At 46.5% G+C, this 5,649-nt stretch overlaps 1 pseudogene; it reads right to left on the reverse strand.

Moving 5' to 3' along the window:
- Positions 1–3,553: 3,553 nt before the first annotated feature.
- Positions 3,554–3,643, reverse strand: LOC144718261 (U6 spliceosomal RNA; annotated as a pseudogene).
- Positions 3,644–5,649: the final 2,006 nt, after the last annotated feature.

Below are 5,649 nucleotides of genomic sequence, written 5' to 3' on the forward strand. Positions count from 1 at the left end.
TATCTCACCCAAAGTACGAAGCTAACCTTCAAGGTGACGCCCACCTGACCAGAAGTCTCTGTCCATCAACACATATTTTGTTCAGCAACTATTTTCAATGGCTTTTGTTTTACAATTCATCATCATCATCAATCACGATCTATCCACTGCTGGATGAACGCATCCCCAAGCCATCACCATCCTTAATTATCCTGCAATGCCAAGATTTTCATCCAGCATTTTATCCGTGGATGCCCCCTGGAACAGGCTCCTCCTTTGGCTACGAGTCCATTTTTATGGTTCTTTCGGTAAAGTCACGTAGAAGGGAAATAATAAAATAATACAAATTAAACATAATAAAATACAATTCTCACGACGTTTCGGCCACAACGCAAGCAGCCGTCCTCAGGTGAAGAACAGGTCTGTCGGAAAGACAGCGTGACTTTACCGAAAGAACCAAAAAGATGAATCCCTGCAGTCACGAAAGCTTTAAATCGAAATTTACGAGTCCATTGTTAGTCTCGGCCATCATCCCTTCCAGAGACACATGCTGCACAAGCCCACTTTACTTTTCTTAGGAGTCAATAGTCTGTCCTCCTATGACGCGTGTTTTCACAACGCGGAATTGGATATGCCGCGATTGAGTGAACAGGACTACGTCACGCGAGGAGGAATAAGCGGTTGTGCGGCTGCCTCATCGTAGCGTCGCACAAGGCAGCGGGATGCTGCTGGATGCTTCCAGATGCTACCCACGCGCCTCAGTCTCTGCATGCGTAGCTCACGTGTTATTGCGGAATGTGATTTACCCTATATGATATATAATCGATCATAACGCGATTTTTCGATAATGCGGTGTTCTTCAGCAATGCAACTACCCCGTTATAGGAGAAGAGACTGGATTGTGCCTTTAAACTTGCGTATAGTCTCTGATCCAGACGTTTCTCTTTCACAGTGAGATTCCAAGCATGCTTCTTACCCTTCCTGAACAAATGGTCAAACTATTGATGAATAGGCCCTCAAATACAGAAGGGACCAACATCTTTAGAGCCAAATAAAGGCCGGATGATAAGTCATTTCAAAACACACTTTACACACACCCTGATTACGATCACCAGGGCTTAAACTTTGACTTGAGACATTTGCACAGCAGTGATGCACTGACGGTAAGTACCGTCTGCTTATTTCTCAATGGAGGATTTTAAAATGTCAGTTATAAAGGTTTGTAGAAGGAAGCTCAACAAGAAATGATGATGTTTGAGAAAAGGCCAAGTGGTAGAAAAGGGAAAGAGCTGCTCAATGATTTGAAGATGGACAATCTTTGCCAAACAAAGAGCTTGGATAGGATGGAGGGAAACCGGAGCCAAAAATATGCCCTTGACAGAGAAGTCGAGGATTATAAATGGCTAAGTTTTAAGAAAATGTACCTGGTACTCTTCCACAGACGAGACAACTGCTGTAGTGCCCCTCGTCGACATTTCCGCGACGAAATAATTAATTACAAAACAACATTTCGAAAAATCAGATAGTTTCAATTGCATGGATTTTCATCATGACCGTATACGACCGTGAAACATTGGAGAAACCATATTTCACAGAGAGGCGTGACAATTTTAATTATCAGTCCCTAAAGGATCACTGGATGACAAAAAAACCTGGGTTCTCGTCCCAGTGCCCTCCACACGTGACGTGAGAGCAGAGCGTCTGATTGCGATGGTCCCCCAACGACGAAATCTGCCACTCGCTTGTGCCGATGAATTTTTACGCACGACAACATGACACCAGTTTCAGGGTAGATTTCCCCCAGCAATAAACTAAACTATAAACGATGTTTTGTTCGGTTTTTACCAGGTAAGGCACACCGAGCTGTATATAATCGGGCTGTTTTTTTTAGAAGCGACGTGGCCACAAAGGGAAGCTCAACGAAGTGGCTTACGTGATGTGGAAATGTATAGCAGCCAAATGCTACGGACGCATTTTGATTCGAAAACATGTGGAGGGAAAAAGCGGAAGAGCCGGCGACAAATCCACGCAACCACATGGAGAAAACATGCACGCTCCAAACATGCCGGCGTCAGGTTCCGAATTGAGCCCACGATCTCCTGCGTACCAGGCAAGGGAATTAACATCTGGACACCGTGGCACCCCTGCAGCAAAAAAAAAAATCAGAATGCACTCAAAAGCACCGAGGTGCATGGAATACATGCTTGCGTTTTCAATTAGTATTAAAACAGCAACAACCACAAACATATCCCAAAAAACAACCAATGCCAAAAAAGCTGTTTTACCGCATTACGTTGCGGCAGACTCCAAAACGCAATCGAAAGATTCAGCATGCACTTACGTCGTGCCAAAAAAAACCGAATCTGGACACGCACGCACAAAACAAAACATTCGTGCCGGCCTTAATGTCGTTTTGATTAACTTTTTCCCATGGTTCACAGCCACGGTGGCGCTGACCGTCTCAGCACACCGGCTACAACTCGACCCGGCCCCGTATGGGCAATGTGAGCGTGTACATATTGTAGACACATTATATGCGCACGGAGGGCGCAGTATATTCGTAGCCGCAGGAGTTATCCATTCAATATCCACGTTATGAACTTCACTGCTTGCCAAAAAGGGCCCCTCGTTTAGAATCCAGCAGTTCAGGCCTCTGGTGAGAATTCGTCATGCTAGAAGCGGAAACGCAGTTTCAAAAGGTTGCGCGCCTTAATTTTGTCCAGATGCAATTTCGCTGCCTTGGACAATATGGACCATAAATGAGCATCATGAACAATTAACAAACAATGCTTTCTGGGGCAGCTCAAACCTATATTACTACTACTACTACTTTCGCGTTCTATGCTAGAGGTGGGGGGGGGGGGCGTTAGAGCAGAAGCGAGATTGACCGTGCTGAATTGTTGTAGCGTTGAGCGATGGCGTTAAGAGCCGCTCGCGTTTGCTGAAGGCCGCGAGTCAAGGGGCCTGGTCGGTATCACCTGCGGCGGCAAATGCTGCCAGTGTGCGCCACAAAAAGCTGTGTCTCCACCATGAGTATAAAGCTCAGCGTCTATACACGCACGTCATATGAATTGTCATTATTCTATTTCCCAAAGGATGTTGACTCTCAAACATACGACAGTATCCCTTCTTTAATGGCATATTCTCGTAAAAAGCTGCAACTCTTGCGATCGAGGTCAAATGTTTCAAGAAAAGTCAGCAATATTCCACCGACAATTTTTTTTTATTGAAACTGTTTATTTTACCAGGTAAGGCCCACTGAGCTGTATAGCTCTTTTTCAGAAGCGACGTGGCCACAATGATAGCTCAGCGATGTAACTTACCACGTGGAAATGTATAGCAGCCAAATACTCCAGATGCACGCTTCTATATGCGGAGGGGAAAACCGGAGGACCCGAAGAAACATCCACGCGACCAAGGGGAGAGAGATGCAAACTCCAAATATACAGCAGTCGTCAGGGTCGAAATCTAACCCACGACCTCCTGTATTGCGGGCGAGGTAGTTAACATCTCGCCACCGTGGCGCCTATGGCACTCAGCGAGGTGGCATCGCAAGACGCGGTGGTTCAGCTGTAAAGAGAATTTGCGTGTCATCCTTGCGCAGGGGCCATGCTAATCTTCTCTGTATCGTTCCAATGTTAGTATATGTACTGCCGGAGCAAGCGGCTCCAGACAGAAAGGAGGACCCGAAGAAGCCTGTATGGGGATCGACGCAGCCCATCGTTCCTTTTGGAGTTGACAAATGTATGAAATACTTTGTGGGCAAGGCAACAGTGAGTGTAACACGTAGGCTTTCGCGAACCAATGTCATTCATAATAGAGGTATTTTGGGTTCGATCGTGTAAATGTGTCGCTAAAATGTGTCGTTGTGGCTTGGCCCTCCAACACACCGGTGTGCTGTACTCGTTACGATTTGGAATGTTCTGTTTACGTGACAACCCTTACTAGTTTGCTGTGTCGGGTGGTGGCTGGTTTTAACGACACATTTATATATTTACGCGATCTAACCCAAATGCCTCCATTATGGAAGTCAACAGTGGTTGTGCTATGGATAGAATGTCCCCCACCACCACTCTTAATTTGGGAGCTTTCGTGACTGCAGGAATTATTCTTTGGTTCTTTTCGGTTAAGTCACGTCTAAAAATAAAATAATAAATCAAAATAAAACAACGCATTACGACGTTTCGATTGCAACACAAGCAATCATCATCAGGCATAAAAGAAAATAGCAACAAAAATCTAACTAGAAAACTATAGACCGACATACAAGCAGACAGACATCACAACGGCACACATAGAGAGGAGTATACAGGCACACGAAAATTAAATAACCTAGTAAAATATTGAAATGTGATGTAATACAACACAGAGAGTCGGTTAACACACAATTAACGCATGGCCTGGTTGACTACGTGTTTCAAAATTTGCTAAGTTAGAATTTTAAGTGTGAGCAACAATTATCTAACTAGAAAACTATAGACAGACATACAAGCAGACAGACATCACAACGGCACACAGAGAGAGGACACAAATCGGCTGTGTGAGCAACAAACATCTAACTAGAAAACTATAGACAGACATACAAGCAGACAGACATCACAACGGCACACAGAGAGAGGACACAAATCGGCACAAAGAGATGGTCGTTTCTGTGACGGTCCCTTAAATATAGAGAGGAGGGGGAGGGGACGGGGGGAGGGAGAGGGCGGGGAGATCAATGAGTTCACGCTAACGTACTACCATTGTAAGTGAGATGATAGACGCGGCACGGGAGGCAAACCTGAAAATTAGGACAAACGCGGTACGGGAGGCAAACCACCACGTATGCATGTCGAAGTTTCGCACCGTACGTAGCCAACCGTGCGAATCGGAGGTGCGAAATAAAGCGTTGGCGGACAGCGGATTTGAACCCACGGCTTCGTGGTTTACAGCACAGCTGCTGATCCCACAGAGCAGCGCTACCACCGCAGTAGAATTCCCACCACTGGCTAGAAGGGCTGTAAGTAAGCATGACACGAGCACTGGCGCCAATGGTCATTTGAGCAGGAAATAATGTTGATCGCGGGCCTCCTCCTGCTCCTCCCGCCTCACGGGCACGCTGGTACCCACCGTCTGGCCCACTACGCTACCACCAAAGCCGAGCCGGACACATGGAAACGATGAAGGCGCGTTGCTTCAGCGCTGGGCGCACTTTAAAAGAACCTCGTGCGGTCGAGCTGTCTGTTTTGCATTTTCTGGCCTGTGATCTGAGCACCACAGGAACATCCACCGACGCGCGTTTTTCTCCGGGCGTTTCTCGCAAACGACGCCAGCCGCCACTTTGGGCACGAACTGCGGCGCGTCTCTCCGATAGGAACGCTGTTTTTTAACCGCAGCACTACTCTCGATCTGACGAATAATTATTAGGGCTACCACCACGAGAAGCACACAACAACCGTGACACTTCACATCATTTCAACTGTTAAAAAAACGGTTATGAAAGTGGGCTGCGGCAGGAGATCACGAGAAGGGATAATGTGCCGATGGTCAATAGTGGTAATGGAGTGGCAGCCACCACAAGGAATGGAACGTGTTTGAGACCACGTCCATTGAGGAGGTGGAGCGATTAAATCAGGTTGCGTGGGTGCTTGTGACATTGTTACACCGTGGGATCACGAGATATGAGGACAG

This window comes from Lampetra planeri, chromosome 4 (genome assembly GCF_965212315.1).
Source record: "Lampetra planeri chromosome 4, kcLamPlan1.2.h2, whole genome shotgun sequence".
NCBI classification, from domain to species: Eukaryota; Metazoa; Chordata; class Hyperoartia; order Petromyzontiformes; family Petromyzontidae; genus Lampetra; species Lampetra planeri.